This window comes from Phalacrocorax aristotelis, chromosome 21 (assembly GCF_949628215.1).
Source record: "Phalacrocorax aristotelis chromosome 21, bGulAri2.1, whole genome shotgun sequence".
NCBI lineage: Eukaryota > Metazoa > Chordata > Aves > Suliformes > Phalacrocoracidae > Phalacrocorax > Phalacrocorax aristotelis.
Window position 1 is genome coordinate 175,531 of NC_134296.1, and position 12,699 is coordinate 188,229.

General features: G+C 50.7%; 1 protein-coding gene, 2 long non-coding RNA genes and 2 other non-coding genes across 5 annotated transcripts in view; 1 reads left to right on the forward strand and 4 right to left on the reverse strand.

The window, feature by feature from the left end:
* LOC142067374 (voltage-dependent L-type calcium channel subunit alpha-1S-like) overlaps positions 1–12,699 on the reverse strand; it is a 49,836-nt gene that overhangs the window by 10,588 nt on the left and 26,549 nt on the right. The gene's annotated exons all lie outside the window — the stretch shown is intronic.
* On the reverse strand, positions 268–4,560 carry LOC142067004 (uncharacterized). Its single transcript, XR_012663868.1, has 3 exons — positions 4,001–4,560; positions 2,743–2,938; positions 268–1,871 (listed from the first exon to the last, which is right to left on the reverse strand). It is a non-coding gene; the product is annotated as an uncharacterized LOC142067004 (long non-coding RNA).
* LOC142067443 (small nucleolar RNA SNORD45) lies at positions 1,716–1,800 on the reverse strand. Its single transcript, XR_012664054.1, has one exon. It is a non-coding gene; the product is annotated as a small nucleolar RNA SNORD45 (small nucleolar RNA).
* Positions 3,767–3,849, reverse strand: LOC142067435 (small nucleolar RNA SNORD45). Its single transcript, XR_012664047.1, has one exon. It is a non-coding gene; the product is annotated as a small nucleolar RNA SNORD45 (small nucleolar RNA).
* LOC142067005 (uncharacterized) lies at positions 5,126–6,721 on the forward strand. The gene is made up of 2 exons (XR_012663869.1): positions 5,126–5,813; positions 6,349–6,721. It is a non-coding gene; the product is annotated as an uncharacterized LOC142067005 (long non-coding RNA).

A 12,699-nucleotide genomic window follows, 5' to 3' on the forward strand; every position in this document is an offset into this window, starting at 1 on the left:
CGGAACCAGACAGCCTTTCTGGGAAGCCCAGAGGCGGTGGTCCGTCAGAAGGGAACACGGGTCAGGGAGCTCAAATTGGCAAGGGCAGAACAGAATAACGAGGGGCGAAACGCTCAAAACTTCCCCGTCGACAGTAACCAATGTGACACAGAAGGACCCCCAACAGAGAGCAGCGAGATCTAGAACGGGGACGCGCACGGGCTGAGGAACGGGGTTTCCGACAGGCCAGTCACACAGGCTCTCGACACCCGTTCGACAGAAACTTGGCAACAGCCTGGGTGCCGGGAAGGTGCTAGGCCAAATTGTTCCCTCCGCTCCTGCGGCCCCACTACCGGGACAGTGAGGGAGGAGCTCCGAAGCCTGGGAGCCCCGAAGAGCTGGCCCAAGGCTTGTTGCTCGACCCGCAACCCGGGCCTGCCATCTGCCCGGCTGCCGCAGTGTCACCGAAATCAGGAACAAAACTCCGTAACATCAATGTAGTGATATCCTGAAGAAAATGGTCGTTTTGGAATTCTCCGCTGAGCCACAAGAACGAACTACGTGAGCTTGGCAAAACAGAATTTGATGGCCAGAGTCGGGAACTGAGAGATAGAGAAGCACTTGTTTTACCACTATTTCCTTGAGGAGAGCTAAGAGACTGATCAAAGCAAACATCCCACCTCAGAAGCCGCAGAGAACTGGGCAATAAAGTGTATAGTTAAGGAGAAGAACTGGTTCTTCCCCCAGAGGGTGGTGGAGCCCCGGAACAGGCTCCCCAGGGAGGCCGCCACGGCACCAAGCCTGGCGATATTCAAGCAGCACTTGAACAACACCCTCAGAGGCACGGTGTGAATTTGGGCTTGTCCTGTGCAGGGATGGGAGCTGGACTTGACGGTCCTTGTGGGTCTCTTCCAGCTCAGGACATTCTACGAATAGACGCAAACTGCACAGTGAGGAAAAATCGAGGTCTGAGTAGTGAATACAAAGATTTCTGAGGTAGCACTGACGTGAGCCAGTTCGCTCCTGGGACACAATGTCTTATGAACACAACAGTGCTGGTCTTGGGCCCCAGCTGGCTTTATGTTTTTTCTCCTAGCTCATGTCACCTGTAAAAACAGTAGTTGAGAATTTATTATAAAGAGCATAATAGAAGAAACAGCTGAAATGAAGGAATATTCTCGGGCCAACCCTGAAAAACGCTAACAACTTTAACTTTCCGTCCCTACAGTCAGCTGGAATCTTACAGTCGCCAGCTAAAATTCAAGTCTTACAAAAATGCAAAATGGAACCTACAAGCCCAACACACAAATATATTATCTACCTTTTTTTTCCCCCCTCAAAAAACAAGTCTGAACACGTGACTGTTGACTGTGATCAAAGGAAGATGTGACATGACCCTTCAAACATTCTGGATGCGTAGGTGGGACTAAACCGTGTTTGTGAATTAAGAATATGCATGCTCATTAAGACAGGCGGGTTACACTTACCACCAAACCTCTACATCAGCATTTGCCAACACTGTTCAGCTTTGAGTACCCAGAGCTGCGATCAGTTAACGTGAGAGCACCTCCTAGTAACATCCAAGTATTAAACTAACAACTATACCTCCCTAGCGCGTAAACGGAAGGAAGCTCAAATTGTGCCCCCTTCTCCTTACGCTGCCTTAGAACGTGACAGGCATTTGATTCCAGGTTGAAAAAGCGCCACGGTCACAGTCTAAGGAAACTGGAGTTTCCCAGGTCTCAGAGTAATTCTAGAGCTAAAGTGGTGACAGACATCACCTTTACATCAGATAATACATGCCAACACTCATCACTGACCCGAGAAGGCCACCTCCTCCTGTCCTGCCCAAGGGTTTGAAATCCAACACACTTTCTTCCCAAAATGGGACGCTACAAATAAATAAGATAACACCGTTAAGGCATTACTTGAGATGGGACTAGAAACACATTACGCGAGCAACCAAGCACTTGTCTGGAAGCACTGGAGCCTTTCGGGTACTGTTTTTCACCACAGTTTACTCGAGAAGAAATATAACAGGCAGAACAGATGCTGAGAAATTTCAGCTACCCTGGAGATAGCTGTGGTGAACAATAAGATTGAGACTAAGTGCTGCTTCTCAGCGGGAAAGTACCCACCAAATAAAAACAGTGCTCAGACTGGTATAATTTGTGAGTGATACGGAGGCAAAAAAAAAAAAAAGCAGACGTGAGGAACATAAGACCCGACTACAACCTTTCTTTTGTGTAGTACTAAAGTGTAAACACACTACACACAAAAACTATAGGTATTACGTGAACGTACAGGTCATGTCGTCATTACACAATTACTTTAATACTCACTAATATTATTTCTGTCCGTACCAGTACCTATAAAATCCAAACCTTTACTCATCCTCTGGCCGTACGCATCTTTCACCTCAACATACACCAAGAAGCATTCGTAAACTCCAAACGTGACTACCTACAAATTCCAGTAAAGCCTGCAGCTAGGACATATTTAGAGAAGACTGTGCAAAATTCGTGAAGAATACAGACAACATCACCAGTCAAGCAACTGAAAAAGCACGACGTTCCCAAATTCGACAACTTCTTGAGAAGAGGAACCGTAAACCTTTGCCCGTTGCATTATGTTTTTTTTCCTCGGTAACACACCAAAATAGTTTTTGCCGTTGGTATCCAACAGCACCTGGTTCCTAAGCCCGCAATCATCACAATCACTGACTCAAAGGTGCTGTCTCAACAACTACCCTGTTACCTTTACCTGGACGTGCTGAGGGTCGACAGAAGACGAGGATCAGGACCTGCGCCGGCACTTATTCCACCACATTCGCGCTGTCAGGGTTTGAGGAATGCCAGAACTTCGTCCATCTCCATTCGGTGCAGCCATCCCACGAGATCCACTGCTGTCTGCCCCAGGAAACACTGCCTGCCCTCAAAGACTCCAACAGACTGCGTCCCTAAGCGGGGCATTATTTTAGTCCTTCATCAGATAAGCGCAGCATCAAACCAGAGCAAGGAAAATGCCTTAGTTAACCCTTACAAAGCCTGCAGGGCATCACATGCTTCCCAACCCATCAACCACTCGGGATGTGCGAACCACGCACGGACACGACCTGCAGTACACACGCCTACGCTACTACACTTCCCTCCTCCCCTCTATTTTCTGCTCTAAAAGTACCAAGCTCAATGCCAAGGTAAACATGTGCAAGTAGTAAGGCACCAATTCACTCTAGATCAGCGGCTATTACCTTAGCGCCCAGACAAACGCTCAAATCCCCACGAGTCTCAAAAGTAACAACTCTAACATTTAACGAAACTTACCGGCAAGGGCCAAAGCTGCCACCACCAGCAGCTGCACTAGGAAGGCAATTCTCATACGCGCGTATATCTATCTCCCCTTCTTCTATTGTTTACCTCTGCTACCCGTAAGCATTACTTTCTCGATGCAGCACTTTAAGCCACGTCTTTTCCGCACGGCAACAACAATCGTAAGCAATAGTGCCTCCAGCTGCCTTGCGGGCACTAAACACGACTGCCAGCTTTTCCCCCCTCCAGACATAAGCAGTTATTGACGCTTTCTGCCTCCTGGAACTGCAATGCAATTACTGGGGGCTACGTCTGGTAACCTCTGCCTCCGCCTGATGCTGCTAGTTGCCGTGTTCATCAACCCAAAGAACAACAGGGCAGTGCTGCGCCCACATTCAGGACAGTGGCCTTCAAGGGAGACACGTGGAAATACAGCTGCAGCCTCCTTGCAGACAGAGAAGCAACAAGTACTTTGTTCCCGGGTCTCAGAGTAATTCTAGAGCTAAACTGACCGTCTTCAGGTTTATACTCAGATAATACATGCCAAGACCCACCACGGACCATGGGGAACTAACCTTTGTACGTCACGGGGGATGGCAGGGCAAGAGAGGAGCAGCTGGGGAGCTCGCACCCACACCCTAACACTCAACATGGGAATAAGGGTTGTCACACCTAAAAAAAGCACAGCTGTGCTGAAGTTAGCTCATACTCACACAACTGCCTTTCAGTGTCCCACACAAAGCTGCAGAGGCCAAGCGTTTCTCCAGAAGTAACGTGCTCAGGGCATCAGGTTTTCTTAGTGCGCCCTTTCATGGCATGACCTTTAAAAAGCACCAATAAAACATAAGTTCAGGTTCAAAAGGAGCTTTAAGATCATCAAGTCCAACCGTTAACCGAGCACTGCCAAGGCCACCACTTAAACCACGTCCCCAAGCACCGCATCTACAGGTCTTTTAAATACCCCAGGGATGGCGACTCCCCCACCTCTCTGGGCAGCCTCTTCCAATGCCTGACCGCTCTTGCGGTAAAGACGTTTCTCCTATTATCCAATCGAAACCTCCCCTGGCACAACTTGAGGCCATTTCCTCTCGTCCTATCGCTTGTAACCTGGGAAAGAGGGCTACCCCCCCTCACTACAGCCCCCTTTTGGGCAGCTGCACAGAGCGATAAGGTCTCTCTTCCTCAGCCTCCTCTTCTCCAGGCTAAGCCCCCCCAGCTCCCTCAGCCACTCCCCAGCACGCTTGCTCTCCAGACCCTTCCCCAGCTCCGTTGCCCTTCTCTGGACACGCTCCAGCACCTCAAGCGCCTTCTCCGCCGGGCACGTTCCAGCCGCTCTGCCCCAAGCCTGGAGCCTTGCCTGGGGTTGGTGTGACCCAAGGGCAGGACCGGGCAATTGCCCTTGTTAAACCTCGTCCAGTTGGCCTCGGCCCGTCGATCCAGCCTGTCCAGGTCCCTCTGCAGAGCCTTCCTGCCCTCGAGCAGATGCCAGCCGGGTGGGTCAGGGCCAGCTCGGCGGGTTTCCAGCCCGGGAGCATTTCGGGCAACGCCGCAGCAGCACGTGCCTGCTCGGAGACGGATCTTCCTCCGCCTGCCCGGACCGCGGGCACGTTCCCGCCCTCCTTCCCGGCCTGCCCGAGCCCTCCCGACGGAGCGAAGGAAAACCCCCGATGAGCCCGAGGCGAACCCCAGCTCGCCGCTGACCAGGGGTCCCCCGGCGCCCGGCCCGACCCAGGCGGGCTCGGCCGCACTGCCCGACCCGGGCCCACCGCAGCGCAGCGCAGGGCGCGGAGCGGCCGAGCCGGAGCCCCCGCGCCGGAGCCCCCGCGCCGCCCCAGGGCTCCGGCGCCGCCGCTCCGGCCGGGCCGGGCCGGGCCCCTCCGCGCCGCGCCGCGCCGCGCGCAGCACCGACCTCGGCCGCCGCCCGCGCCGGAAGGGCGGAGCGCCCGGCAGGGCCCCGCTAGGGCTGCCGGTGGCGTTCGCCTGACCCGCGCCGGCGCGCTCGGGCGGGACCCGGCGGGCGGGACTCGGCGGCCCGCTGCGCGGAAGGACCCCGCCCGGAAGCGGGCGCGCCGCAGCGGGCGCCGCGGCTCTGGGGAGGGGCTCAGCCCAGGGAAGGGGGGCGACGGCGCTGCCCTCGGAAATGAGCCCTTTCCTTCCTAAGTAACGCTCTTACTTCGACTGCGCCGTTAGCGGTATCCTGAAGAAGACGGAATTTGGGGAATTTTCCGTAAGCCCTAAGAGTGATCTCCGTGAGCCCGGCACACAGACTTTGGCGGCCGGAGTCGGGAACTGAGAGACAGGGAAGCCCTTGTTCTACGACTCTAGCCTTGAGGAGAGCTGAGACACTGATGGAAGCAAACGTCCCGGCGCAGAAGCCGCTGAGAACGGGGCGATAAAGTGTATAGTCAAGGAGAACAACTGATTGGGATGCTGACAAGAACTAAAGCAAAGTGCCCTGTACGGGAGCTACCCTCGATATAGCAGTAAAAATCAGGCCCATACGCCGGCAACCGCCCCCTGTCTCTAGTAAGCAAGCCCCTTACTCCCTGAGCACGCGCGGTGAATTAAAAGCGAGCTGTACCTTTACATCGAGGCGAGAAAGCAATGAACCAATTATTAGTTGAGGCGTGTGAATATTAGCTGTGACTGACACATTTAACTGTACAAATGCCTTGCAGTTCCTCGGGGTGGGGTGCAGCTTTGTGGGTTACCACCTAGCACCCATCTTTGCACAAAAATTCATCAAATAAAACGACTCCGCCCTGTGTGGAGTTTGGTGTTCTGCACGCCAGGCGGACGAACCCGCCTTTCGGGGTAACGTTAGTTACCAACGCTGGGCTCTGGCAGATGCCATCCGTGCCGGGCGGGAATGCCTTTCTGAGACTCTGAATGAACAAATATGCGTAACGCTGGCTGGCACCGAGCAATGGAAAACAATGCTCTTTTCTGGGCCTGGATTTTGGGTCTGGGGAAGGGGTTGGGGGCATGTTGGGGAGCTTTGGTGTCTTTTTCAATACAGCAAATACTTGTCCAGCATGTCACAGTATTAATCTTCCCGCAGGTAAATAAGACGGCGGTTTACAGCCATGAAGCACTCTCTGAGCCATGTAGACGTCACACCTGGTGACAGGATTTGTACCGTCCAGCACTATATTCGGAGGGTGGGTGACGGGGTCTGTAGTGAAGCAGGGGCGTTTTGGTGTGTAGCTGTACATAATTTCACAGAGGGTTCAGTTGGGAAGGGACTTCTGGAGGTCACCCAGTGCATGCCCCCTGCTCAAGCAGGGCCACCCAGAGCCCACGTCCCAGGCCCATGTCCAGTTGGGTTTTGACTGTCTCCAAGGATGGAGACTCCACAACCTCTCTGGGCAGCCTGTGCCAGTGTTTGACCCACCCTCAGAGTAAAGAATAAAAAACCCAAAACAAACCAGAAAGTATGTTTTCTTGTGTTCGGGTGGGATTTCGTGTGTTTTCATTTGTGCCCATTGCCTCTTGGCCTGTCGGTGGGCACCACTGCAGAGTGCGTGGCTCCCTCTGCTTCCATACCAGGAGTTCCTGTTCATGCACGTTGATGAGATCCCCCTGAGCCTTCAACAGGCTGAACAGTCCCCGCTCTCTCAGCCTCACGCTCCAGACCCTTCATCATCGCCGTGGCCCACCCTTGGACCGTCTCCAGTATGTCCGTGTCCTGGACACGGGGATCACAGCACTGGACGCTGCGCTCCAGGCGCAGCCTCACCAGCGCTGAGCGACTTCCCCAAGAAGTCCGGGAAAGCGCACCCTGCCAGCACTGAAAGAAGGGCCTGTCCAAGTTAAAAAACAAAATCTCACAAAAATCCCTCCTTCTCAGCTGTTCTTGCCGCAAATCTGGTTAAGTGTGTATACGCTGATGGGTTTAAATGTACTGGATTTGAAATAAACAGGATGCTTTAAGTCATTCTTAAGGAAAGGCTACACAGTTTCACTTGAATCATCCTCACTGAACCGTCACTTGCTTAGGAAGCGTGGCCGTGAAAGAGGCCACGCGCTTGGGGCCGACATTCTGTTACTGCTGGGTAGTATCTAAATCCTTAAGACCGACGCGGGCGCAGGCAACCGCAGCGCAGGCCTTGGCGTTGCTGCGCTGGAAGGGCTGTTCAGCTGCCGGGGGCTGTAGCACAGCGAGAACCGCAGTACAGCTGTAACGTACGACAGACACTGCACAACTTACCTGAGATAAAATTTAAATGATGCGGCGAGCAAAGTGAAGAAAAGCAACTGCACCTCGCTGCTTATAAACAGCTTTTTACCAGAACGCAGCAGTGCCCGTCAGAAATAGCATTTTGCTCAGCTAATTTTACCGCAAAAAAACCTTGTGTTGTGAGGTTCTCGTTTCTTGCCCCTGATTGTATTTGGGCTTTTGGGGTAATACCCAAGTTCAGAACAGCGTCTTTATAGAGGAAGATAAGGCAGCTTCCTACAGGTTCTTTCACATGGGGTCAGTTAAAACGGAAACATGTATAGAACGGAATGATCACGTTTCTTTCCTCTCACTATAATAAAATCACGTACCTGTATTTCTCAGGAGCTGTACTTTACATTCATCCGTAAAGAAGCAGCCTTCCCTAAGGTGCAAGAAGACAAGTATCTGCGTCATCAATGCTACAGGTTTCTTTGAGGCGCAGAGATAAACGCCCCGAATGAAAATTTCTGTCTGCTGGACCCAGGTGATTAAGACGGTTAAGCCACAGAGAAGAAGCCCTGTTATGCTGAGCCATGTGAGAACACAAACTACTTTCTGTCCGTACTGACTCATGGGCGTGTGCAAAATATCGGTGATCTGCAAGTAGTAATCCAGGCACCTTCGGCGAGAAAGAACACCTATCCGTGTTGTAATCTAGGAGAATGTTTCTGAAAGGTCTAGAAGCCAGTATCTAGTGGCTTTCAATTTTTTAAAAAGATGCAGGTTTCTCAAGGCCACACAACCACAGCGTTAGCATATTTGTTTTAGCAAGCGGTGGCCCTGTAGGTCACCGTGTGCTGTGACAAGGTGGTCCTGAGGAGACAGAATTGCTTTTTTAAATTTCCCTGAGATTTGTTTATTTGATATCCACCCAAACCCCAGTGTTAGAACAGTGGGACAAATCTGTATCGTCATAAACAATACAGAAACACCTAAAATCCAATTCCTTGTTGCATGCTGAATGCCTTCGCAGACAAAAAAAAAAAAAAAAAAGGAAAAAAAAAGTCTGACTTATGTTCCCTTTTTCGATCACATCAATTTTACAGGGAAGGTGTTTGCCTCTTCTCCCACCAAAAGCCAAAGATTTGAGCGAAAGGGAGTGAGTGGGGAAAGAGCACAACCAACCTCTTTGGAATTCAGAAATGTTTAGAAAACACCAAGTTTGTCAGTGAGAAGGGATGAAGTAAGAGAATGGCCGGGGAGTGCAGAAGTAGTGTTCTATCGTGTATGGAATAAAAACATTTGGAAGGAAAATGGTTTTCTCCACGTCTTTGTAACTGTGTTGAGACGCGCACAAAAATCCTCTTCCGTGAGAGCACAGGGCGCCACAGCAGCCCCATGCGTGCTTGATACATTTCATTAAGCCTTCTGTTTGCCAACATCCTCACGAGATATGATCATCCTTTGAGTCTGAGCAGGCCCCTTGTAAATCCAAACAGAAGAATTGCAAGAATGTTCGCTGATCATTTTTTACAATATTTTAACCAGATCTTTCTACACTTGCTGTCGTGGTTTAGCCGGCAACTCAGCCCCACGCAGTCGCTCGCTCACTCCCCCACCGGTGGGATGGGGGAGAGAATCAGAAGGGTAACGCTCGTGGGTTGAGATAAGAACAGTTTAATAATTGAAATAAAACCAACAACAACAACAAAGCAATGGAAAGGAAAACAACGAGAGGCGCGAAACCCGGGGGGGTGGGGGGACGAACCACCGAAACAAACCACAGGCGACGCAGCCGCTCGCCGCTCGCTGCCCGCCGACCCGACGCCGCGCCTCCCCGAGCCGCAGCTGCCCCCCCCCCCCTTAATATACTGGTCATGGTGTCACATGGTATGGAATGAACATGCCATTGGCCAGTCGGGGTCAGCTGCCCCGGGCGTGGCCCCGCCCCGCCCAGCCTCCCGCCGACGCGGCAGAGCGCGGGAAGCTGGAAAGGTCCCCGACCACCACAGGCACCGCAGTGAAGAGAATTAACCCCTTCTCAGCCAGAACCAGCACAGAAGCAAACACGGTTTCGGTATTGCCACCTTCCATTCGTGTACTGTTCCTGGATTCAGCCTTCGCTTAGAAAAAGGACTTGTGACCTAAATGGCAAAGCATTTCCCTCTCCTAACTGGCTTTCCAATCCATTACTTCCTCACAGAGATGCTGTCTGCATCTTCCGTAGACTGCGTTTGGTCTGGTGCCTCAAAGGATGGTAAGAAAAGCCGTATTCAGGACAGAAGTCCATACATTTCGGTGCCCTCTCTCACAGCAGCCGGGAGCAGATGCTCACATAAATTTAAGGAGCGAGGTCACGTTTCAGCATAGCTGTCTCTCTCTGTCAGCCGGCTGTACTGCCCACCTCAGTCAGTGACTCAGCCCTCGTTATAAGGCAACTGCAGTTATGCAGGTCTTATAACTAATTCATTAATTTTCCTAATTTCTACACTCAGATAAGAAAGAACAAAAGAAGGAAAGAAGGTAAGGGAGGGAGGAAACGAGGATGGGAGCAAGGGGGAGACGAAGGAGAAGAGAGAAAGAGACAAAAAAGAGAGAAACCCTCATCGTTGGTAAGCCCTCTTAGTCAGGAAAACAAAATCTTGAGAGCGGATTATGCAACTAAATGGCTGAAATTCCACCTGTAATGGCCTTCTGCTAAGCTTTGTCTCTCCTAAGTCGTCAGCCTTTAAGTTCTCTACTTGCATTGCAGTACCGCAAAGTCCTCGTAGAGTTAACAATAGCCAGCACCCTTTCTACCTTAATAATATGCTGCTTTTAATTCCCCACAGCCACCTTTTTTCCCTAGCCTCCACTCCACACACCCTCACTCTTCACCATTGGTGATCCGGAGGAAACTGCTGCTGCTTCTGGAGTGATTTAGCAACCCTTGACACAGGAAGTCGGGTCTTTGCCCTTGCAATTGACTCTCCAGCCATACCTGGAAAGGCAATACATGATGTCACTTCAGGAGTTAGAGAATGATTGAAATGGTTATAAAACCAAACTTGGTTAGTCTTTGAGAGCCCTGCGTGAAGAAAGCTGGGCACGAAAGAGATGGATCAATGACAATTCTGATGAGCTCGGTCTAGGGAGCTGTGGGAAGGGGAAGGAAACAAAGGGAGAGCTATGGGAGGGGAGGGGAATTTAGGGAGTTGGAGCAGGTGCTGGGAGCCAGGACTCCTCAGTTCTCCTTTCAGCTCTAGGACTGTGGTAAACTTTGCCAGATACAGTTCCTTACCCATTGTTCCCCACCTCTGTCAATAAGGATGTGGGCCAAAAGGCAAAGAGAGTTCCTAGAGGATGCCAGTACCTATTTCACCAGCCCTGCAAGGCCGGGGCACGTGCATGCCACAGACAATCCGGCAAACCCCAGCTCAATAGTCCAAAGGTCAGAAGTCAGGGACAGAGTTGCTGCAGGAAAGAAATTTAGCAATAGCATGGAGATTGTGCTTATGGTTGCCATAGGACTTGAGCTGGGATTTGCGTATGAGTAAAGGCTGTAAAAAACCCAAGAGCCACATTTACAGTAACATACAAGACTGAGTTTATAATTAAAAGAGAGTTACCTATGGGCGTTGTGAATGGAGTTTTTTAGATGACTTAAAGAATCACCGTCAAAGGTATTAGCAAAATTGGTTTTAAGAAGATATTGTGAAAGTGCGACTTCACAAAGTTCGATGGCAAGTTCACTCTATTAATTACTGCATGGAAGAAACATATAAAGGAAACATGAGTTACACTGGAGTTAAAATGATTCACAGAGAGACCATGGATGCAAAAGGGCAAGGAAGACCCTCCCATTGAGTCATGAGGTTCAGAGCAGAACCCCTTGCTGGCTAAACTCCTGATGGAGCTTAGGTGTGGCCTAGGTCCAACCTTAGTCTCAGACTTGGACAACGTTTTATGTCTAAGGGATTGTACATGCAAAGTTTACGTAACGTTTCATTAGCATCAATTCAACACACAATCAAAGTTACCAGGACAAAATCAAAGTCATCATACTACAAGGTTTTGTGTGATATCAGCTGCTTTCCAAATCTCTGCCCTTGGTGAAAGGTCTCTCTGCCTTGAGCGGCAACCCTGAGAGGTGTCCCAGCTCAAGGGGAGATCACCACCACACATCCACGCTGCCTAACCAGGAGAGCTCAAAGGTGGCTCACTTAGGCTGTCATATTTATGGGATAAAGTGGTTGGCTCGTAGCCAAATCGCGTGCGATGGACAAGGTATGCGTGAGACTCCTTGTACCCACAGCTTTCTTCCTGATAAATGATAAATGATCCTTAGGCAAGGCACCTGCTCTTGATGTGTCAATCACGTGATGGGTGTTCCAAGCTCATATGCACTGATGCCCTACGGTGGCAGTCTGCTGCTTCGTGGGTTTTTAGAGAACAGATTGAAACTAGAGGAGTTCGTGGGCCCGGCTACGGCTCAGGCCTTTACCTTCTCCGCAGCCTGCACCAAACCACCACTGTTGCATTAATAGTAGGAGTCTGAGGAGTGGCAAGGTTCAGACAGGACCCCCTTGCTTTCTAAAATCCTCCTCCGAGAGGAGTCTAGGTGCGGCTAGGTCCAGTCTTAGTCTCAGACGGTTTATTTTCTAAGGGTTGTAGAAGCAACCACTCATCAGAGTATTTGTTGTCAGTAACTAATCTGGCAGATGCCCGGCCTGCTCACGTTCAGTGAGAACCATCACGGCTAGATCAATGAATAGTGCGATTTATTAAAGCGACAGATACACAGGTTCTTTGGGTCACCGGTGATAAGATTGCTGGTTACAAGACGCACATAAATACTGAGGATATGAGTACACTGCTGGGCTACAAGTATGCTAAACAAATATGAAGCAACTCTACTATGAAGCAAAGCAACTCTAATACGTTAGAGATTTAAAGTGACTCTGTAGAGGTTTCCAATCTTACCCAAAGGCATCCCACCGCGGGGTAAGAGAAGCTCAGCCCATCGACTGGTCCCAGAAGTCAGAGTGGTACGCGATGGTATCTTCCCTGACACCCTCTTTCTCTTCACAAATTTCATACTATTCTTTATCTTTCAGGTGGAGCTTGAGTGACTCTAGTCATACATCCCTTTATTATGGCTGGCGTAAAATTTCCTCGCTTTGCTTTTAAAGATGTAGGCTAGAAAAATTCAAAGCGCGTGCCCAGTGAGGGGTGGCCGCACCTTAGAGGCGGGTAACTTTTGGGATGGAG